Source organism: Manacus vitellinus, unplaced genomic scaffold (assembly GCF_001715985.3).
Source record: "Manacus vitellinus isolate BGI_N305 unplaced genomic scaffold, ASM171598v3 scaffold_6_pilon, whole genome shotgun sequence".
In the NCBI taxonomy this organism is placed as follows: Eukaryota; Metazoa; Chordata; class Aves; order Passeriformes; family Pipridae; genus Manacus; species Manacus vitellinus.
The window spans coordinates 10,683,120-10,707,941 of NW_021940750.1; positions in this window are offsets into that span (position 1 = coordinate 10,683,120).

Sequence of the window (24,822 nt, forward strand, 5' to 3'; positions counted from 1 at the left end):
TTACTCACCCCTTGGACTAAACATTTTTTCCTGTTTTTTCATTTGTACCTGTTTCTGGGACACTAGAAGATGAAAACATCAGAAACTCGTTCTCATTACAACATAAGCTGTTTTTCATTTCCATATGAGAGCATAACCTGGAAAGAGCTGCTCATTGCCTAAAGCAATATTTTGAGTCAAAGAAATTAATGCAGAGAAAAGAGCTGTTTCTCATGATAAATGCAGCCACTAAGGACACAAATCTTTGGTCAAAGCACCTGAAAACTGTGGTTAACTGCAATGGGATAGTCACTCCCTGGTGGTGAAGTAGTGGTAGCACACTCTGCAAGTATTGAGTATTTCTTAGTATTTCTTTTTTTGGACTTTCTTGACACACTTTTACTGATGAGGGGACTTATCACATGGCATGTACATGACTCCTGGAAATATCTCTCGGGTTACAGGGGGCATGAGTTTTCCACCAGTGTTTTTCAAAATTTGCCTTCTAATTTTGAGTTGCTTGGATACATCCATTTCTATTTTTGCAAAGTAGAAGCTAAAGTGAATATCTAAAGATACAAAATGTCTTGACCTCTGTATTTTTGTTAGCCATCTGCTGATTGTACAGGTTAATTTTTGGTATAATGATTTTTATTCCAGTCAAATCTTAAACATTGTTCTGGTTTTTGCTTTGTTTTTTCCAATATGTTGTCCAAGTACTGTGGAAATCATACACAAAGAACATTCTCATTGGTTACCACAAAATTATCACAAATATAAGACCCATTCTAATTGCAGGGGAAACATTTGTGATCTCAGATGTTTCATGTGGAAACTGTTGGCAAATGGGAATGTCTAACGGTAACCATAGTATATTTATTTCAAGACACTTGCCTAAGTATAATGTGCTCTGTACAGATAAGTTTTGAAGTGAAATTCTAGCTACAAGCTCTTTTATAATATATAATTTAAATGTATTTTCAGTAAAAACTATTTTTGCCTTGCAAACAGAGACAATCTTTGTCTTCCTGTGTTAAAATCTTATTTTTTGTTTGTTTTGTAAATTATTTGGGAGGTTTTGGCTAATGCTGCAAAGTCTAATGGACAAGTAAAAGGCCCTTTCCATCTTTAAACAGCATATAGGAGTCAAATTCCTCAAAGAAATCCAGATCCTCCCTGAATTAAATCTCTTGTTCTTAAAAAGATCTGGTATAATTTAACTAGTATAATTAATTGTTTAGGGGTTTGGAAGTTCTGTGATAGATTATTATTTTGAATATGCCCAGTTATTCACTTGTAAAATGGTGAGTTTGTCTCATCCTAATGAGTTCAATTGTCCTGCCCTATGTTTTCTGATCTTGGAAAAGTTTGGATAATTGATCTCCATTTTTGCTTCCCTTTGAACACAATAGTAATACAAAGTTTATGGATTAAATGAAAGTCAACTACCAAACATTTCTATGTTTTGCCCTGCTACATAAGATACTCAAAAGTAAGAAATGGATAACAGCCCTTAATACAGAAAAAAAGAAAAAGGTATGATTACCTCTCCATGTTAAATTTCAGATGAACTCCCCGAAGCTTTATTTTAGCCCAGAGTAATGGTGCCCTCTTGGTGTTCCCATCCTGCTATCTAAAAGTACTACAATTGTTAAAGATAGTAGTGAACATATTTGAGTCTTCTATCAGAACACCCACTTGTATTGCCAGTTTACTCTTCTGGAGGAAAAATAAACCCTTTAATTTTTCAATGAAGAATAAAATGTAAATCATTTTGTTGCCAAGACAACATTACTGCAATATTCCGAGTTTAAATTAATTGCAGGGATCTCATTAGGAAGAATGTCAGCAACAGCAATAGGATCTTGGTAGTGGACAGCTGGACAAATTAAAATTCATCAGATGGACACAACTCTATAATCTGCATGTTTCATTGGAAGGGAAAACAAAATTTATTTACTATTTTGAAAAAAGCAGCATGCTAAATGCTACCAAAAATTTGTTATAGATACACATTGAAATATCTGACAGGCAAAACAGATTAAGTGGCAATTACCTGAATGCAGAGTACCTATAAAATTTTGTTGCAGGTTCATCCAAGTTATACTATGGTGGTGCTGGAAATAGAGACACCACATAGAATTGATGCTTTTCATTTACTATGTGCCAATGTTGAGATAGTCAAAACACTTAAAATCTGGACCAACGTCTATGGTAGAACTTCCTGTGACTTCAGTGGGTTGAAAATTTCTCCTTATGTCTAAACATAATCTACAGGTAGTGTTCTTATAATTGCTCCAAAGCAAAAATAGCAAGTTAAAAACTACAGGCCCAAACCACGGGCAGAATGAAGCATGAAGATTATTGTGTCTTTTCCAAACAAACTTGGAGGGGAAGTTTACGAACACAGAATTAGTTTTCCTAGATTAGCTTTTAGGCAGAGTATTGAGGTTAAAACTCGCTTATTTTCAAAAACTAACCACCAGATCTGTCTAAAATGCAGACCTGCTCGTAGATTCTTGTCCTGATGTGGTCTGCTGGAATATTGGCTTCTATTTATTTAGAGGAAAGAGTGCTTGATGCTGAATCACCCAAACCAGTCACCATAGTGCTCAGTGGAGGCCTTTCCGCTGTATCTCAGTGTATCTCCACTGAACTGTATCTCTTAACTTCATTTCACCACTTCATGAAGACCACAGGGCGTGGAGGGAAATGTTGCTGATGCAGACAGAGCTGATCTTCGTAGGTGCAAACCACCTGCTGTGAAAAGCTGAACTTTACTTTCCCTTTTCTGGAGGAAGAGCACATATGTGAAGCGTTCAGTACATCCTGAGACTAAGCCCTAATTTCTCCTTAACCTTTCACTTTTTTCCTAACAGTCTTTCAGGAGATGATAAAAACAAGCTGAGTGACAGAGTCTAATAATTACATAAAGTTACATGGAATTTCCTCTTGGAGAACCACAAGGTTATACTATCCAGAGACCTAGCTGTATTTATGGAATACAGGAAATCTATACCTCCTTTCCTTCAGGCTTTAAAAATAAACAATCTCACATGAAAATACACAACTGCCACTCTGTGTCTCACACCATTTTAAGGCATCTTACCTTGCAGTGTCTGCAGCCAAGGACATTAGTGATGAGGAAGGGAGCTTTCTGCTTCCTGTAGTACACCTCCTCAGGCACTGTCACCTACGGAGCACAGAAGGGCTCTGTATGCATTAAGTGTTGAATGCTGGATTGCGAGACTCTTGGCAATATACAGTGGCTGACTGATCATTTCACAGATTTATTTCATAGAAGAAATGTACAAACTACATAAACCTTTTCAGTAACAAGTTCATGCATTTTTTAAACAGAAAGGATATGTATCTGAACTAATTCTAGTACAGGTTAGAAATTCCCAGTCAAGACACATGAAGTATCAAACATCTGTGGAAAAAAATTTTAAAAGGATTCTATAAGTCTTAGTGTTCTGGAGGTAAAATGTCGCAAAGTAACTGCTTACTCCAATTTTTTCCAGGAGTCAGGAGGTTAAGAGATCATTATCAGGACTATTTTGTTAATATCTGTAAGTGAAAACTAAAATAGGCCTAACTTCATGAATATGCAAGCAAAACAGTCTGAATTTTAAACATCAAACATAAATAATGGACAACGAGAAACCAAGCTAAAGTCAACTATTATTCCAAAGTCATATTTGATTACTTGCTTTATGAAAATTGCAAACTGTTCACAGACAATATACAAATGGCAAATATTAAAGTACATCTACAAGTTATTTAAATTGTGACAGTAAATAATTTGCAAAAAACCCACTATAGTTCCAGATTTCAAATAAATATGATATAAGGGTGGAATTACAGTTACCATAATTTCTTCCTAGGTATCTTCTGAGACTTCCAGTCACTATTAAATTTAATAGATGCTTCCAATAATAACGATAAGGATGCTTGTGTTCATGAGAAAATAGGTGAAATTACCCTGCAGTTTAATGGACTTCTAAACAACTGAAATGCCAATAATGTAAAATATTTTGTCCCTAAATAGATTTCTGCCTACAAAGATTAGGAATAAATCCATTTACAGTTCCTAGAATAATTCCAAAGAATGCTATGGTGCAGGGCCTCACAATGCCTCGGTTGCAACATGTCCTCAAGCTAACAGTAAAACTGCAGCCATGAACTTTCTCAACTTTTACAGAAAACAATGTCCTCATGGTTCAGAGACACAAATGAAAACCAAAGATTAAATTCAGGCTACAGTTTTGGCACCACCCTGACCAGCATGTGGTTCTTTCAAAACCTTTAACTCACAGAAGGCCATAGGATCCCGGATAAAATTTAGCTTCCAAGAGGCAGTAGTTGGTTTTGATATTGGGAGTGATTCTAGAAAGCAAGAATTTCTGACATTCATTGAAAACTATGTTGACTTTTCCAAAATCAAACACCATCACTTGGTATTTTTAAGCCAAAACAGTAAACCTGAAATATCATGACAGACCTGAGGATGATGGATAATGTGCCTTCAACTACTATGGCAATGGGGAAGGCTACATCTACATTACCTACTCCTTTCCATAACAAGGTGAGAAGGTGGCAGCAGCAGGATTGCTTTACTGGTTTTCCTAGGAACATTCTCTCATTACTATTATACTGTCTTTTCTCCTGCTGGCCGCCACCAGCTGACCTGCACATGAAGCTATGAACTGTGGAGTTTAGATCCAGATCTGAAAGAAAACCTGCCCAGAATTCGAATAGGGATAGCTTCACTGTTGGGTTCTTCCTACATAGCTATATGCCTTTTTCTGTATGTATACCTTAGTTCTTTTTAGTAAGTATTTTAATTGAGGGAGCACACAGGAAGGTACATTCCATATCCCAAACAGTTTATAGTAAACTTTTATGTGAGGTGCAATGAGCTCACATAAAAAGAATCATAAGGGAAAGAAGTGAGAATGAGAGTATAAAACATCCCTTCACTGCTCAGAATGGTCGTTGGCTTCCCTTGAAATCACATTTCAGTAGCAGTCTGTCCATTTTTGCTGCTTCTCTGGATTTTATGCAAAAGAAAGTTCATAATTTTATCCATATTTTGACCATAGATTAACCAAACATTACTGCTTGACACAGACAGTAAAAAAAAAATAAAAATAGCAAATTACTGTTTTATGCTTCAGCATAAAGACATTCCAAAATACTATTTAGGGTCAGTATATTAAAGACAATAACAGATTAGTTTAAAAGAGTCACAGTCCCACAGTAGCATTCCTATATGCATGCATGCAGTGTCAAACGGAACAGGGACAGTGTCTCATGTCTTGGAAAACAGCTGTTGAGATAATGAAGACTGAAGAAGGAACATGAATACTGAATCTAAATGCCAGGTGCACTATGGTGAATAAGCACATTCACCGTAATTCTCTATTTTGCCATTTCTCGATATTTCTGCACTTACAGTCTCAAATCTCAGAGCTGAATGTTCACCTGTAAAAGAAGTTTTTTGTTTTCTGTCTGTAAAAACAAATGAAATTCACTGAAAACACATGGCTAATCTATTCAGTATGTTTTTGAAATGTATTCTGGTTTTAGTTCCCCCAGTCACGGTTAGGGAGGTGTCTTTTCAGTCTGATCTCTTGCCTCCAACCAGATGTGCAAACATGCCCCTTAGAAAGCAAAACTGCTGGAATGGAAAGGGGGGAAGGTTAAAAACACATCAATTTTCAGTATTTCATTATCTCCCCTTCAATGACATACTTTTGGGGATGTATTTGTGTACACAGCCAGTGTATTTATTAAACTCCCATCCTCCCAATTTACTTAAATTCCCTCTTAACCAAAGTCCCCAGAACAAATAATTTCCTCAGTTGTTTATCATTTGCCCCAATTTCTTTGAAGTTCCTGCAATATTTTAAGAACTTAGTAATTTTTGAGCACATGCACAATACATTCATATTAATATGCAGGTAGTCAGACCTATTTCTTCACCAATTTTTTTCAAGAAAAGAGGCAATCTAGTATCTTATTTTTGAGCTGCAGGAACAAAGCTGAGTCACAATTTTTTTTCCAATTTATGTTTTTTTTTTCTGATTCTATGTTTTTAATTTAAATATCTCACAATTATTTAGCAAATATTTTTTTCAGCAAAACCAAAGTGAAATGGAAGACTAAAATTGTAATTGCTTACAGTTAATGTTTCTGTTTTATAATAAGTATAAGCTTAATAATTTTGATTAATATAAGCATTAAGTGCATTTCACCCTGCAAAATAATCCATTACCTATAACTTGAATAGATAGAATGAGGATAATAACATGCTCCTCCTCCGTTTTGTAATAGCCCAGGCCTGTTTGTAGCATAGGAATGGAATTCTGGACTCATATAGGTGCTCCACTCCACTTTTTTCTCTGTCATTGCCTTGAAGTTATTTAAATAAATATAGAAATGAAATAAATGCTATATAAAGGAAAAGTTCAGTATCAAAGCAAACATGATAAGTATTAGAAGTCTTATGCCAAAGCTCTGAAGTCAGTGGGAATGTGGCCACTGGAATCGAAGCTCCTACCCTCCAGGAAGGTTAGTTTCAGTGATGGCAAAATAAGGTTGTTTTATCGATTTCAAGTAACTAATTTTCAAAGAACTATATTTTAAATATAATCTAAATGTCTTCTATGCAGTACTAAACTGCCTTTTATCAGGGTTCCCTGAAGCTAAACCAATGTCATTAAAGCAGAGACAATGCTGAAGCAGATTTAGTGAGGGTATTGTGCAGAAATTAAATCGTTCATTGAAACCTCTAAAGCTCTTCCTGTCCTTCTATCTGAGCAACAGCAACAATGGGCTGTTCATAATAGATCATTTCTGTTTGCAGATCCTACCTCTTCAAATATAGAAATCAAACACTACCCATGGACTGTGTGAAACATTCAGATTTGGCCTGTCTTTGACCACTGGACTTTGATCACCCCTGAGACAAGGAACAAGAATGCAAATAAGTTCCACCAGGTATTGTCCTTTCTGCATTACAGTCATCTTAAGTGACATAAAAACTTGACTGAGCTCATGTATCATTAAAAATTTTTATTGTTTCCATGCTGTGTTAACTTTGATTCGTGATATTGAGGGCAGAGGCTTCACATTCCCCTTAGAAACAACAACCAATGACTTTTTGCACTATAAAAACCTTAGAATTCATACCGTAAAAAAAAAAAAAAAAACAAAACAAACTGGGAAATTCACTACAGAACTCAGAAACCCAGGACATGGAGATCCTGTGAAACCAAATTTCCTGTGGAATAAAAGTGAATTTCAGACCTTATATGCTATATAGACCACTCAAAATACTCAGGGGGTCAGGCACAAGTATCATTAACTGCTTCAGGGTGACTTGATTTGCTGTGACCAGCATCACTGACATCCACCTCATAGCCCCAGCCAAAGGCAGCAGGCAGTTCATCTGCTTGGTCCTCAATATACTGAACAGGAGGAGCCACAGCTCAAGAATGAATGAAACCAAATCAAAGATCTGTATAAAATATTCTTACACATAAAACAGGCAGATATAGGTCACTGTTGAAATCAGTGACTCATCTGGATATCTAATTTGCTGTGAAGTATTCTTGGATAACACTGCATACTCAGAAAAGAGATGATAGATGGGAGCACATCTACTTTTCTGTAAACAGGACTGAAGAAACCAGGACATAGTTGAGGAATTTGTTGGCTAGTAAATCCAAGTTGAAAAAGAAGGAAAGACAGAGGTCGTACTTCTTTCCTGGGTTAATAAATTAATAATTATATAAATAATAAATAAATAAATAAATAGAATTGTCTAGCATTAGGAAAAAATTATTCTGTGATTATTTCATACTGAAGTTGTATTATCCTCATACATTCCCAAGAATATCAGGTTTCAATCAAGTTTCATGTTTTTCATGGAGAGGGATGTATGATGTAATAAAGTTTCAGCCTTCTTTCTCGGGTCCTTCAATTTTCATTGCATGGTTTTATGCTGATGGAGAGAGAAAGTCTGAATAGTGTAGCACTGCAAAAGGTTTCCTTTCTTTGTTTATGCCCCCACACATGAAATAAAGGACTCAAGTCACTCCCCAGTGTTTGCCTTATTACTTGGCAGAATTGATACACTCAAGCTGTATTCCTGCATGTATCCCTTCCAGGTGGCACAAGGGAAGCCATTGTGCTGGAAAGGGCTCACTGCAAGATAAACAGTCACACTCTGCAAAGGGACTGAAGTCCCTGACCCATGTAACTACCATGTGTGCCAGTGCTGCCAGAACCTACAGGGCTCTGTAGCAGATGGAGCCACTGAAAATGCTTTATTAATGGAAATTTAAGTGTCAGGGGAATTTATGCTCCTACAGTTTTAAGCAGAAGCTGCATGATAGTTTTGTGTCTAAAAGAGGTACTGTACTACTAAATTTACACTCGTACATGCCCTTGTGAGACCAGCGCCTGCTGGTTAATTTTTGGGCCTTTTGACCTTGAAATAATTTATTAACATCAGTGTTGCCAACACAATCCTTCTGAAACTACTGAATTATACATTTTGAGTAAATTCATTTAAACTAAAGCTCCTTTATTTCTAACAAGAAATAGCTGAGTTCTTGAATGAATAACTGACTGAAGCAGATACTTAAACTAAGAGTTCTCCCAGTCAGTGGGATTATGTGTATATTCTCTTTCACACAATCTACTTTGGCTTCCCAAAAAAGACAAACTTTACATGGCAAGAAATCCCTTAATTAGGTTAGTGATAGAGAAAGCAGCCCCAGTGCATTGCTGTAAGCAGCAATGTGTGAATTTTCTATTCAACACAGTAACAGTGGTCTATTTATTCGACTTATGTGCATAATTAGTAGTAAAATTACAGGGTTTTTTCCTTTAACATACAGTACTTATTCTTTATGGGTCTGGATTCTGAGTAAAAATATTTCCTTTAGACTTTGAGTAATGCTTTCTTCAGGTGAGCTCTGGCAAATGCCATTAAAAATTATAAATCTGGAAACCTAGGAAGTATAGAAAGCGGAAGGAAATTACTTCAGTTTGGCATGAGGCACAATGTTACTTTCTTTAAATAAAATGTATCCTCTGTCCTTAGGAACCCCTTACAGGCTAATTTAACATTTCATTGTACTCTGTCACTTATCCTTGGATTGCCAGAAACACACCAGGCAACTGATATTGTGGTATCTGGAGTTACAAAGAGCTTATGTTTACATACACCATTTTTCACTTCTTTTCAAATAAATAGTTGACTGTCATCTTTCCAATTTATTCAGAAGTGCTCTTTTGTTTTTTGTTTTTGTTTTTTTTTTTCATACTAAAGCCAAATAGCACATAATGGAATGTGTATTACTGACATGACTGCAGGTAAATTTAGAGGGTATCCTATGCTTGTCACCAAAATTGCAATTTAAATGGCAGTATCACCATGTTGGCTACTGTTTTTTTCACTCAGTTATTCTTATCTAAGCAAGCAGAAAACCTAATTTTAGAAAAAAGCTTCCTGTGAACTGAAGCCCTGGAAAGAAACCTGTACTTGATACATATGACATTCTTAAAAGTGCATTTTAATATATTATAGGAGCCATATAGGTAAAAGGTATAAAAGATAGCAGCAGTGTTAATCGCATTTCTAGATCTCTACATAAGACAGAACTTACAACTACATACTGTGAGAGACTCCTGGTTTGCTTTAATATTTGTCTTCTGAGAAGAATTCATAATCAACAATGTACACGAAAAATCAGTTAAAATACAATTAACTAATTGTTCTCAGATTGTTCTCATCCTCCAGTGTACATATTTCTAAGAAGGTTCTGAATGGAGATAGATCCTTGTAAAATACTGTTAAATATCTTTCATAAATTATCTGAACAAAAGACAAAATTATGTCTGGTAAAATTCAAGAAATAAAGATACAATGACTATATAATTGCTAAATGCAAAGATAACAGATTGCTTACATAGAGTAATCTTCATGTTTTTCTCAACTTACTTTATGGAAAGTGCATGTTTTAAAACACGGACAAATGGAAACATGCAGCATTAGTAAAAAAGGAACATAGACTCACAGGACAGGGACTGTGACCTGGAACATATGTTGAAAATGTCATTTTAGATAGCGTGACCACGGGGAAGGACAGTCAGATCTTCCCATGAATACATTAGAATTTCAGGCAGGGCCTGACAGAACACAGAATATTCTAAGGATACAGTTGTTAGTAGCTCTCAAGTCAAAGCTGTCCTATTTTTGCATAAACAGTGAAATATACAGTAATAGAAAAATTACACTAAAGTTTATTAACTAGAACTCTTCTTGACTTTTCCAAGTGCATAACAGAGCTCATGCACTGTGAAAGGCCATAGACAAGTCACCTGAGACTAAGTAATCTTTAAATCTTTTTTTTTTTATGGACCTCTCCCTTACTGGCAATACATTGACACATCAATTTGATATTAAGTAGATTGGATCTATTAAGAAGATCAAGAAATTACCTTTAAATTAAGGTTGAAACAGATTACCAATTTCCATTTTTCTAATTAGGGTCACGCTGCCTAGTAATACTTCTCATGCTTAACTTTCGTGAGAAGAAAAAGTCACCTTTCTCTGAACGCACTTGTCTGTGCAAGTAACTAATCAGTCAAAAACACTCAAGTGTAAAGTTGATCTTACAAACTCCATTGAGAGTATGTGTGCTGTAATTTCACTGAATCCTCAGTGCAGGACAGAGTGTTGGCTACATGCAAAAGTTTATCAAAACACAGTGATAAATCCCAGGTGTGATCTCAGCTTTTCATGCTTTCTATTTTGTTAAGGTCTCCAAAACCACTCACGGGATTTTTGTTGGGTGTTTTCTTTCTTCCCTCCTTTCCACAAATTCAAAGTAAATTGGTCTGGCCTCTGGTACCTGGAACATTGGCACGCTTCCTCCCAACAACAGTAAGTCTGTATGAAAAACAGAACAACATCTCTGAGATGGGGTGTTTATATGGGCAACATTCAGCCACTGCAGTGAACGCGGTCCCACCTTCAAAGAGACTCCAGAGCACTGTTCACCTGATGAAAGCATTAACTGTTTTTAGTTGACTTGATTTACATGGAAGTAGCCAGCTCATTAGCTGAGCTGAACCTGAAGAAGTAAATGTAATGCACATGCAGATGTTTTCCTAGCTACTTGATGTCCATGTTGCTGCAGCTTTCCTAAGGTAAGAGTACAAAGACAGCAGTGATAAGGCTTTGCAGAATCTTTCAGCAGCTAAAGGTGAGCAAGCTGTTGAAAAGATTTATATCAGGGCTACTCAGGTCAAAGAAGTTAAATTAATGTAACCAAATCTTAGCAGTTAATATATAGGATGACACTATGTACTGCATGCAGGACTGCACTAAACACATATTCCACAGAAGTAATCATTTAATATGACCAAGGGCTAAATGGACATACCAATCCCTAAAAAAATCTACACTTTTTAAAATGTTTTTTTAGGTTTCTAAGCTTCAATTAAAATTATACCTAATTATTTATAGAACTAATGCATCTCCTCTAGGAGTATTCTTTCAAACATTAAACTTGGATAAGCTAGATTTCTCTGGTGACTCGAAAAAAGAAAAAAGAGTTCTTCCTGCTCAGTTGCTTTTCAGGCATTGTTCTTTCCTTGAATAAGGTTTAAAAAAATAGTCTAATGAATATTCAAAAAAGTGTTCACAGTATGCAAAAAAAAAATAATTCAGACAGAAAATTAAAATGGATAAACTTTAATGAACAATATGGAAAATGTTTCATACTCATCAGTTCTTAAATGTGAAAGCTACTTTCTGCTGTCTTTCACTCACAATCCTAATTAAAATTACACCTTAACATCATTTCTTGGCTAGAAAGCTTAACAGGAGCCTCCTATTATGGTTGCTTTTCTTGGCTTTTTATCAAATTCTCACCACAGTCATAACAGCTACAGATTAATCAACCTGCTTTTCCTCAGTTCATTAATTTAGCTACTTTGCTCATATAATCTGTCTGTGTGGAATCTGAGGGTCTTTTATTCCTATTGCAAAATATCATGTAATCTGATCCTTACTTCAGGATCCGTTGAGTACGAGTCTTCACAGACTGTAACAGAATGCCTCACTCATCGCGTTACTTTTGCTTCTCACATTCTTACAGATTTTGTGAGATTTCTTTTTCTTTCTAATACTTGCCTCATACATTTTGACACTGAAAATGCCCACTTTCTTTATTCTCTTTGTTGTTATCTATCTAAACACCTTTGCATCTTTCTGTCTCCTAGATTAATATTACATTTATCTTAGATTTTTAAATCAATTTTTCCCTCCATTGTACTTCCATTGATTTAGAAGGCAATATAGTGAGCTAAAAATAAAGTGAAAAAGGCAATGTGAATGCTATTTGTATATGCTTAAGCGTATTTAGTTATGACCGTGCACTAAATTCAATGGCTTCTGCTTCTGTCTGGAGATCCTTATAGGTTTGTTTTCTTATGAGGTTGGGCAGCGAATGAGAATTTTGCTCTACAAATTCACCACTTAGAAGAAGACTTTTTATCTATGAATATCCGGCATTAATAAAACAAAAACCAGAATGGCACTCTTGATAAAACGAAGAACAGAACATGTCTGTGATTTTGGTAAGCACTGTAAAACAAAAGGCCTTGTTTTCCCACTTTAGAGACAAGCAATTTCTCAAAAGTCAATGTCAGTTATTCATTTCCAGTAGCAGGAGAATACGGTGCCTGGGTGAAAAACAATTTATACCCTAAATTTCAATTCCCAAATGGGCTATTCAATTGTAGCCTTATAAGCATTTTTCAAATTTTACATTCACTACATTTAGTCAGTGGTCTGATGGTTAATAATAGGGTACTGTTCAGCCCTATGTGAGAAACCATATGCTTTTCCCTGACAAATGCTCTTCCAGTCCTGGATGTTCAACACAAGAATTTTACATTATCAAATTAGAAGAAAGGAAATTTCACTTTCCAGTGTTCATACATAGTAACTGTGCTGCATCTCTTATCACAGTGGAGACTCTCTCATTTCTGGATGACAGCTTATTTAGGGTCTAACCTATGTAGATTTATTCCTTGATTTAGAAAAATAAGTCAATGTATATAGTAAGGTGATTAACTTTTTCACTAGTTATCAGGCAGTAGTAAGAAATATCCATGCCTTCATCTTCACATTTCAGCTTGAGCTTGTAAGCACATGACTTGATGACCTGTTTCAATGTGTCACTGGATCTCTTGAGATCCTTAAGATGAAACCAAAAATAAGTTCTTCACTCAGCTTATAGTGTATAGTGATTATTATCTTTTGATACTGTCTCTCACAGGATCCTTCTGGACAAAATGTCCAGAAGGAAACATCATGTGGTGGGTGAGCAATTGGCTCATGGATCGAGAACAGAGGGTAATAGTGAATGGGGTGACATCAGACTGGTGACCTGTCACTAGTGAGGTTCCACAGGACTCCATCTTAGGTCCTGTGCTCTTCAACATCTTCATAAATGACTTGGACTGAGGACTCAAATGTGTACTAGGTAAGTTTGCTGGCGATGCTAAATTGGGAGGAGCTGTTCACTCCCTCAAAGGCAGAGAAGCCCCACAGAGAGATCAGACAGCTGGGCAATCCCCAACCATGTGAATTTTAACAAGGGGAAGTGCTGGATTCTGCACCTGGGATGTGGCAACCCAGGATGTACGTACAGCAGTGTCATGGAAAGGTTCCCGAGGATCCTGACTGATGGCAAGTTGAAGATGAGTCAGCAGTGCCCTGGCAGCCCAGAGGGCCAATCATGTCCTGGGGAGCATCAGGCAAAGCATCGCCAGTCGGTCAAGGGAGGGGATTGTCCCGCTCTGCTCTGCTCTGGTGCTGCATCACCTCAAACGCTGTGTGCAGTTCTGAAGGATATAAAGATGTTAGAAAGCATCCAAAGGAGGGCTACAGAGTTGGTGAAGGGCCTAGAGGGAAGGCATCTGAGCATCTGAGGTCACCTCAGGTTCATCCAGGAGGAGACTGAGGGGAAACCTCATTGCAGTCTCCAGGTTCCTCCTGCGAGAAGGTGAGGGGCAGGCACTGATCTCTTTTTGTTAAAGACTTTCTAAATACATACTGTTTTATTAATTCCTTTTTTTTTTTTTAAGTTGAGGAAAGGAAAGGAAAGAGTTGGAAACATTTTGCTGCATCAATTAAAGGAATAATTTAACTCATTATCCATTAAGAATAATGAAAGAGGCACACTGAAGAAGCTGTGTATTAAGCAGGTTGATCCTGAAAATCTAGATGATTCTGAATCTCCTTTCTTTCTTACCCACTTTCAGGTAACAGTACCACTGGCCTCTTCTCACTTACCCTGCTCTGCATTGGAGGAATACTAGGTCTGAGGAAATGGGGCACAGAAGGAAAGGTGAGGTAACTTTTAAAGTTAAAAGGAAGAAGGAAAGGAAAATCTGGTTGTCTAATGTAGTGGAGAAGTACATTTAAACACAATCATCAAGGAGGAAGCAGGAGGAGTGCCAGACTGTCTTTCTGCCCACCCCTTGGCCAACTACCGAAACTTCTTCAGCACTCACCCATGCTGCCTGTCTGTCCAATTGCCTTTTGAGTGCTTGACAGTTATGGTTGTCTTGCTCTTGGATAACTTTCAGCCACAGAAGAGCTCAAGCATCCGTGGGAATTCTGTGATTACAGTTTGTCAGAAAATCTACCTTTTTGCCACACGGTCCAGCTTGAAAAAGTAAGTTCTTACATGTGTGCCACATGCATGCTCATGGTCTTTCTCTCTTCTTCTCTGACTAATCCTTCCTTCTCCTATAGCTGTGGAGGAAAAATATTAAAACTATGAAACAAATGTATACTGATATGATATTAATTCAAATATTTCAGATCCTGTCTGAAAAAACTATTTTCAAAAAAATCAGGATGGAAAAGTATTTTCCATGGGAAAAAAATAATTTTTTTCATCCAGAAAATCACTGGCAAATGGCAATAAAGTTCAAAGGAACAATTGTTACAAAACTGAAACCCTGAACCTTTGCTCTAATTCTGCTTCACTATATAGTCCCAGTTATTTTATCCATTTACAGGACTGGATCTAGCATTCATCCATTATGCTGCAAAACAAGGAAAGTCCTTGCCTTAGTTAGAAAACTCCATCCTTGCCTTACTGATGTGTGTATTTGTAATCTCTCTAACAACTCTGAGGCTGACATGGTAGTGAGATTACGAATTTTCATTTTTAAATGAACAAATAATTTTTTTCTAATTCAAATGATGCAAAAATTCCCTGTCTGCTAAACACCACAGAAAATTAATATGCAGTTGAAAGCAGACTATATAGTCACTCTTACCCTTGCCTCTTACTTCATTTTCTCCCTCACCCCTCTTATGTCCTTTCTCATTCCTTCCTTATCGCCTTACTCTTTACTCTAAAGCTTTTCATGTTTTTACCCTTTCACCCTCACTTTTTATTCCTCCTTAAATTTGGACCGAGACCTTGCTTAACACATGCAAGTGGTTTAAAATTTCCTCTTTGTTTTGTTTTTTTTTTGTTTAAATTTTCAACATCATATTGCACCTTTAGAAACATTGGTCTCAATGAGTGTATTCATAAAGTTTTCTGTGTTTGGATTTGCAGTCACAGTGCTGGCTGCCTCTCTGTCTCAAAAATGGTGTGAAGCAGTGGGTCTTAATAAAATTCTGGAGTGAAGATTGTTAAGCCTTTGATGGAAAGGCTGTCTCCCACCATGTAGGAGTTCCCACATAACTTCTAACAGAACTGGACTCTAAGTCAAGTTAGAACCTTCTTGCTGTTAACATAGTAATACCAATAATAGAATAAAACCCAACATAATTATTTCAGGAGTCACCCTTTTCTTTTGCTTAATATGACCTGTGCGCTGAGATTATTTTTGTATTTCATTTACCTGCTTCCTGCACAGAAATTCAGATTGCTGCCCTAGACCATCCAATAGGAAAGCCAAAATACTGAATTTTTGGTCACGACATCACCATTTTCAAAATTTAAATTTATTTCTTTGTATGCTCAAAGTAGATATAAGATACTATAGTAATAATGTAAAGCACAGATATGGCTTCTAGCCCCAAAAATTCAGAAACAGGTTCCTGGATATATTTAAAGCCTTAAAGGTTGGTCAGACTTAGGGTTTAGTTTAACCACTATAAATGCATTACATATGTCAGCACTGAACTTATGTATACCAACTCTCAATATTTAAATCCACAAGTTTCAAAAAGCAGTGTCAGTGGGTTAACAATATTGTCTGAAGGACCATTTTGCATTGCTGGATGTAGGCAGGCCTGAGTTTGTTCAGCAAGCACTGAGCGCAAGACTGAAAGTTAGAGTATCACAGTGACAAGACACCTGTTCTTACAGGACAAGAGCCACCACAAAGCCAGGCCTTCTAGCCATGCTGGCCCTGAATTGCACCAATTTTAAGCACAAAATCACAGAAAATGCCGAGTTGGAAGAGATCCACAAGGATCAAGTCCAGCTCCTGGCCCTGCACAGGACCATCCCCAGGAGTCACATCATGTGCCTGACAGTGTTGTCCAAACTTTTCTTGAACTCTGTCAGGCTTGGTGCTGAGACCACCTCTCTGGGGAGCCTGTTCCAGTGCCCAACCACCCTCTGGGTGAAGAAACTTTGTATAATATCCAACCTAAACCTCCCCTGACACAACTTCAGGCCATTCCCTTGGGTCCCATCACTGGTCACCACAGAGAAGAGATCGGTGCCTGCCCTTTGTTTTCCCCCCATGAGGAAGTTGTAGACTGCAGTGAGATCTTCCCTCAGTCTCCTCTTCTCCAGGCTGAACAGACCAAGTGACCTCAGCTTTGAAAATGCATTTGAAAAAACTCTTTTTATTATCCCCCACATTTCTGGTAGCTTCAACTCCAGCTGAGCTTTGGCCACACTAATTTTCTCCCTACAGCAGCAAGCAGCATCTCTGAATTCTTCCCATGTCACTTGACCTTGCTTCCACCCTTCTTTTTTGCCTTATTTCCAAGAGAAGATCCCTGCTCAGCCAAGCCGGCCTTCTGCCTCACCCGCTTGACTTCCAGCATTTGGGAATTGCCTGCTCTTGTGCCCTTAGGTGGTAATGTTTAAAAAGTGACCAGCACTGATGGACCCCAGCACCTGTAAAATCACTTTCCCAGGGTATTTTACTTACTATTTCCCTGAGCAGCCTGAAGTCCCTTCTCTCCTCCTGACCAGAGTTGAGGATTGCTGGCACTTTTACTCCTCTCAACAGAGATTTTAAACTCCATGGTTGCTGTGGCCAAGATGGCCACCAGTCTCCACTTTGCTCACGAGATCCACTCTGTTGACATGCAGCAGATCAAGGAGGGCATCTTTCTGAGTCAGCTCCCTTAGGACCTGTTCCATAAAGTTGTCATCCAGGTATTTTAGGAATCTTCTGGCTACCAGCTGTGTGGTGCTCCAAATTAATTTCTGGCAAGTTGAAGTTCCCCATAAGGACAAGGGCAGTTGACTTGGAAGTGTCCCTTAGTTCCTCAAAGAATAATTTGTTGGCATCATCATCCTGGCTGGGAAGTCTATAGTAGACTCCCACAATGACATCCACACTATTTGTTTGCCCCTTGATTCTTAAGCAGAGGCTCCCAACTGTGACATTGCCAGTTGTGAGCTCCATATATTCTGACCCTTCTATTACATACAGTGTCACTCCTCCACCTTTTCTGCCCTGCCTATCCCAACTGAAGAGCCTGTAAGAGTCCAACAGGGCACTCTAGTCATAGGTCTCATCACACCAGGCTTCACTTATGCCAGTGATATCAAATCTCTGGGACTGGGCTAAAGCTTCGAGCTGCTCTTGTTTGTTCCTCATGCTTCATGCATTAGCATAGGAACATTTCAGGTGTGGTATATCATAGCAAACACCTCCTGAAGCAGGTATGACATTAGTGCTTGTTTTCTCACATTTTGGCACTCCATCCCATTGCTCATCACTGGCAAGCCTGGTTTTGTCCCTTTCCCCCCTCCAAGCTAGTTTAATGCTCTGTCAATGAGCCCCATTAGTTCCTGTGCTAGAACTCTTTTTCCCTTCAGAGATAGGTGCATCCTGTCAGGTGTCAGTAGACCAGGTGTTGACTGGACTGCTGCAATGGTGTGTTTTTAGCATTCTGGATTTCTAGTAGCTTGAGTCCATCAAAGCAGTGTCTGTCCCAAAGCAGCCATGGCATGACTATGGCCATGCAGTGACTTGGTGGCAGAGCTTGGATTAGAATCTTACAGTCCTGCATCAGTTGTGTGCATAGGTTATTTCAGAAAAATATCCTCAACATGCAGGTTCCCAGAGCTAATAAAATAAAATAAACTGTGCTCCCTATCTTCTTAGTGCTCAGCAATGTGTGCCAACACTATCACTGGAACATGAAAGACATTCTTAAGCAAACAAAATTACTTGAACTCTAAACGATACTTTCAGGTAGAAGAAGCTATTGTTGTCACCCATGGGCTGGGCATTCACTTTTCACAGCTTGCAGCAGATGTTTAATGAAAGTCATCATGTCTTACTTCCATACTGCAACAGCAGGTTCAAGGTAAAAATAAAGTTACACCTCACTGATCAGCATTTCAGAAATAAAACCCAAATTTACATGCATAGAAAACCACAATTTTGAATGTTATTTTGGATTTCCTGATACCACATTATTTTCCTAGAGATCCTCTCTGAACTAATGGTAACTGTAATATATATCATCCACAGCAAGCCACTCCTCTGCAGCCCTCCATCCCCGTTTCACTACACTGTCTCTGTTGATCTGTATGACCAGCCACATATATCTGTATGTTTGTATACTTGTTTGTGTTTCTATTGTGAATATATGTTCAGACTTGCTACTGGTTGGACCTGGGAATATGGAGTTGTGTCAGACTCACCTCTATTGGGTTAGCAGATTTGGGAGCTCCTAAAATAATTGATAACTCTATGATCATAACTCTAAGAAACCTCAGAGGTTGCAGAAGAATTATAAGTCAATCATTCTCTATATTGACAACTTCTTCCCAAACATTTAGAAAGCCCTAAAAATGCAGGTGAGGCTATGATAAAAGTATGCTTTTGTAATTTTTATAGCCTTCAGTTTGCAGCTGAAGTCCTTCCTGGCAAGTGAAACAAAAATCATCTCATTATAGCAACTTCAGTATGGAATTACTAGTCTCTCAATAAGTTTGTGATACATGCTAAAATGTTCAGACAAACCAAAACTGAAATGTCCAGAAGCTTTTTTTTTTTTTTTAAACCTGGGGATTTAGGAAATTACATTGATAGTTTAAGAACTATATAAGCAGTGACTAAGTGAAGACTTGGAAATCACAGCTATGAATTTAATGATTGGATTCTTATCAAATTCCAATTCCAGTGCCTAAGCTTTTGTATTTCCTAAAATGTACTGTGAGTAAATACACCACTAAGAATGTGTAGATTAATTGTAATAAAGTACTGTAAGGAAAAAAAACCCAAAACTTAAGACAACTTGACAATTCTTAAAGCAGAACTTGGTCAAAACAAGTTGTCAATCAGATACAGAGTTAGGTCACTGGAATCTAAATCCTTTTTTGAAACTGGAGGGCCTTTGCCTAATACTATCTTCTATGTTTTGGTCTGGCATTTCAGTGATTTTTACACTGATACTCAAATCTATTATTGCAGGTTAGCAGGACTTGTGGAGAAACACATCCCATTTCCTTCTTTTCTTAGCCTATAGTTTCCTACAGTGTCACTCGTTTCTGCTCAGAAGAAACCAAAATATGTCTGCATTTGTAATTTGGAAAAAATTTGTAGATTTGTGGTAGTAGTGGCATTGACTACCTGCCATAAAGCTTTTTAATGAACTTCACCATCTCCATATCAAGTTCTGGAATGAATGCAATTTGATCCCAAAAGAGTCCTTTTCAGAAAGCATGTAGCCTTTAAAGTGCCACATATATTAACTCTATTTTGATGAAAAACAAATCTGCTAGATACTTAACAGACTTCATCCTGAAGTAAAAGCTGGTATATGGTGTTGTTCTTGGCAAAATAGCCCCAGCCTCCTTTGAAGCTGTGATTTTGTATTACCACCCCTTCTCAATAAAAATGAACACTGGGTAATCAAAAGTGTTATATGCAGGAAAATATAGTATATGCAGGAGATATGTTATTCTCATGCATGAGGACAAGGTCCCTGTTGCTACAAATCAAAGCAGCGGCACTTAAGTTTATGGAACTATCCCAAGTTACAGCAATTCAGGTCTTGCAACTGCAGTCTGCTTCCTAGAGCTAGAGGTGATGTGACTGGTAACAGCATGTGCTGTACCTGCTGTATAAACTTACCTTTTTGAACAAGACCTTTGCTCAAGTTTGCTTCCACAATGACATATGCTTTTAGCAAAGAACAAGCCATCACTAACAACTTGGAAACTAAGTAACATAAATTGAAGGCTCTTTTACATTTCAAAGATGGTGTAACAGAGAGTCAGGACTGAAAAGTAAAAGGAAAAAGTCCAAGCCACAAAAGCAGAAGGCAGGTCTAGATTTACAGCAGCAACATTTCAAAGTTTAGAGGCATTCAGTTATCTTTCCAGAGACAGAGGTCATTTGAAAAGTGTAGCCATGCATCTAGTTTTAGATCATTATCTCCACCCTCTTCCTTTTCTCATAGAGCTTGGGATAGTCAGGTCCAGGCTCAGGGCCATCTTTTGTAGAAAAAGTCTTTCTGAAAAGCTGTATTCATACAGAAAATCTTGAATATACTGCATTAAGAAAGATTCAGGTAGAAGTTAGTAATTACAATGAAAAGAATATTTTTCAGTTTCCTTGCTTGGGACATGGGAGAGAACTTTGTATGCAGCAAGTTCCACTGATCTTTTGTACGACTGATTTCTTTCTTTCTGGGATATTTCTTAATCGAAGATCAAATTTTTATTGCACAGAATAAGCAGTTGAAGAAAGGTAACTTGCCATCCCCATTTCTTGATAACAAGAGCTGTCTGTATGCACAATCATGTGCCCTCAGAGGACTGTAATTATTTGGTGGTCTGTTGTGTGCAGGAAGAGCTCAGTAAGAGTGTCCCCACGGCAATCACTCAGTGAAGAGTTTTTGTGCTTTGATAGTGCTTTGGTAGTAGATGATAAAGTATCATGTGTCACTCCAAAGACAGTGTTGTGATCCTTTTTCTGTACAGGTGTAAGTGTACTCCTGCAGTAAAGTGCTTGAAGCTCACTGGTTCTGGATCCTGACTCCACTGCATGCCAGGAGGTGCGATAACACAGCATCAGTGGCTTTGTATTCCTTCTTTTCAACATCTCTTACTGTGATGAAAACTTTTCTACCTTTGAATCAGTCAAGGGAGTTGGCCTTAAAGAAAAAGTAGGACCAAATCCAGGGAACTTTACTACCCATCCTCACAGCACCTGAGGCTGCAGGAATGCCCATCATATGAAGCACAGTAAGGGTCGAAATAATCTTATCCATTTAAAAGAGCCAAAGAAGATCTGACTGTTCTACCAAAATATTTATAGAGACGTGTTTGGGAAAAAGAAGAGCAGAAAAAGGATGACAGAAGAGACTGCATGTCCAGATAAATCTGTTGGCACAAGATAGTTTGGTGTTTGTAGTAATGAACATGTGCGTTGCTTGGTCCGTCAGAAGTCAGGGTCAGTTATAAATCAGACATCACAACACAACTCACCCTTAATAAAATCTAAAGGCATGACTGTTACCATACTTCAAAAATATTTTTCTAGTGATACAGGTTAATAAAAAAGTGTTGGTTCTTAATCGGACTTTGAGGGAATGAAATCAAATGCCCACATTCTAATAAAATACCTTTGAAGCCTATTGTATTCGGAAACTGATATTAATTTCCTACGTCCCTTTTGGAGAGGAGAGAAACAACATTATCCATTCTCTTAAACTTCTCACACATGTAAGACCTTAGAAGAACAAGCTCTACAAACTTGGTATGTTGTCAATTTTCACACCTGTCAGTGTATTTGTATGTATTCTGTATGTGCCTATATGAATATATAATTTCAATAGTGTCTAATGAACCCAGCTCATGAAGAAATTGTGTGCAATATCTCAGTTCTCAGAGACAAGGGGAGATAAACAACAGACAGGAAATGTGTCTGTTTCCCAAAGGAACATGTGCACTTGTACAAGGATGTTCTATCCCACTCTCAGTGAGGTTGCTTCTGCTCTGTTGAGCAGAAGCCATATGGCAAATGCCATAAACAGTCTATGCAGTTTTTCTGTCAAACTCAGTGACATTTAATGCTACTGTTCAGAATACAATTTCCCGTAAACAAATTTGCAGTTGACATACTATATATCAAAGTCAGCATTCACACACAATCTACTCAGTTTAGTATGTGGTTAAGAACTAGTAACATTCTTCTGAAAGTAGAAAAACCTCTGGTCTGAATAATTAGGTCAGTAGCCGCAGAGAAATAAATGTACACTTTTTCCCATTAACAGAGGAAGGACTCTCCCTAAGGTAAATCCATTTTCTCTTGTCCCTAGCTCTAGGTTTAACTCCTCTTACTATAGAAAAGCTTTCTTGCTAGTAGCGCTGCCAGTGAAAAGGAAAAGAAAAAGAATAATATTTCCTTTTGTAAAATGAGATGGATTGAGCAGGATCCTAAAGGGTTGTGTTGTTACATCCATGTTTATTTAAGCTAAACCTTTTCGCTTTGCAGCTCATGAGAGGCATCTTCATGCCATCAGATATAGTTCAGGTGTTTTGGAAGAAGTTCTTTACTCTCTCTGCTGTCAGTTTCCCCCTCTCAGCTCAGTCCTAAGTATGATGGACAGTTGTTCCAGCTGTATTACAAAAGGATGATCTCACACAGTCAAATTGTCTTTCTTCTAAATCACAGCTCTTCTAATTCAAGTTCTTTTGGAGACTTTTTAGTCCTAAAGAAGGATAGTTTTGGTACAGGACTCTGACATTTCAAGTTCAGTTACAGTGTCAGACCACTTCTGCACTGTAGACACAGCAGTGTTGATGGGGACTTTGGGATATTGTAACTCCTTATTTCTTCTATAGCTGAGTATCTAACTGTAAGCCTAGGTGGCTCTTTGTTATGCACCCACTGGTGTCATTAGGTCTTGTTCTTCCACAAACTGACTTGTGACCCTAATTCAGCAAGTGTACTGCAGGCCTTCAATTACTATGATCTCACCTTTTCTCCTCTCCCCTATATAACAACTCCTAGTTTCTTTTCCCTCAGATACAGAAGAGTACAAATAAAGCAAGTTTGAACAGACAGTGACCATTGCACCCTTGAAGTTAATATTCCTTCCTCAAGTCAACCAAATGGAGAATTTCACCCTAAAGGAGTCAGGCCAAAGCTCACCCCAAATATTGTTTAATCAAAATTTACATACTGATCTATAAGATAAACAATAACAAAAATTGCCTTTTAGACACACATTTTTAAATAGTCCAGCAACAGGACAAGGGGCAACAGGCAAAAAACTGAAACACAGCATGTTCCATCTGATCATGAGAAAAACTTCTTTTCTTCAAGGGTGACAAAGCACTAGAATAGGCTGCTTGGAGATATTGTGGGGACTCTTTCTCTAGAGATATTCCACACCTGCCTGGACATGATCCTGTGCAAGCTGCTCTGGGTGAAACTGCCTTAGCAGGGGGATCAGACTGGATGCTACGCAGCGGTCCCTTTCAACCTCAACCATTTTGTGATTCTGTGTGAATCTGTGATTCTGTAATTTTACACACACACCTTTTTCTTCTTTCCCCAGCATCACTCGTTCTTGGAGCCTGTTGCACCCAGCTCCCATTTTGGGCTTTTCCTCTCCCAGTCTCCTCACATTGTCCCTGCTGTCCTCCATCTGACACTTTCCTTTTCCCATTTCTTTTCTAGGTTAATCAAGCTCTCTCTTTGCTCATGCAATCAAAACCTTTTGCACATTTTTGTTGATTTGCGGGGCTACCTCAGGTCACTACCTCTTACGCCGATAAAAACATTTCTCTTTCTTGCACCCCCGTTTTGAGTGTAGGTCTCCACACATCCCCTGAGGGCCACTAGAGTGTGTGAAGAGGTCCAAAATGCCAGAAGAGATCCCAGAAAAGCACTCCCTCTTGGGTTCAAGTCTCTAGCAAATACCTCACTGTATTTCTGGAGTTTAGTTTTTACATGGAATTTATAATAACAGGAAAGAGAAATATACAGACTTTCAGTACTTGGAATGGCAATATGTCATGAGGCTAGGAAAGGTATGTCTGGGAGTATCATATAGCTGTTACTCAGTCCAGAGACTGAGGAGCTTTGTGTGGTGTGCCGAGGCTCCTTGAGCAAGTCAGACCGAAATACAGACACATGGCTGAGGTTGTTCTGGATTAGACTGACACAGACAAGTTTCACACCCAAAAATAAGTAACCTTTTTTTTTTATGACAACAATATTTTGTGAAGGTAAAAAATTAAGTCTAAATATTAGACCCATCTGACTCCATTTTCAGTGCAGGGTAAGCTTTCACTCCCTGCAATCCTCATTTAGGCAAGGACCAGAATAGTTTCATAAGAAAGCAAACTAAAGAGGAGACTTACAGATCAGATTCAGCTGCACTTTCTCTGGAGACCTCACAGGGAAGAAGGATGCTTCTTTATCCTGAAAATCTGCCATTCTGAATTACTCAAGAAAATTCCATGTTTTATTAACTTTCTAGTCATGAATAATTAGATTAAAAAATTATAACCACTCTGATTTCCAGCAGTAACACAGGAATGAAAATATTATGAATGAGCAGAA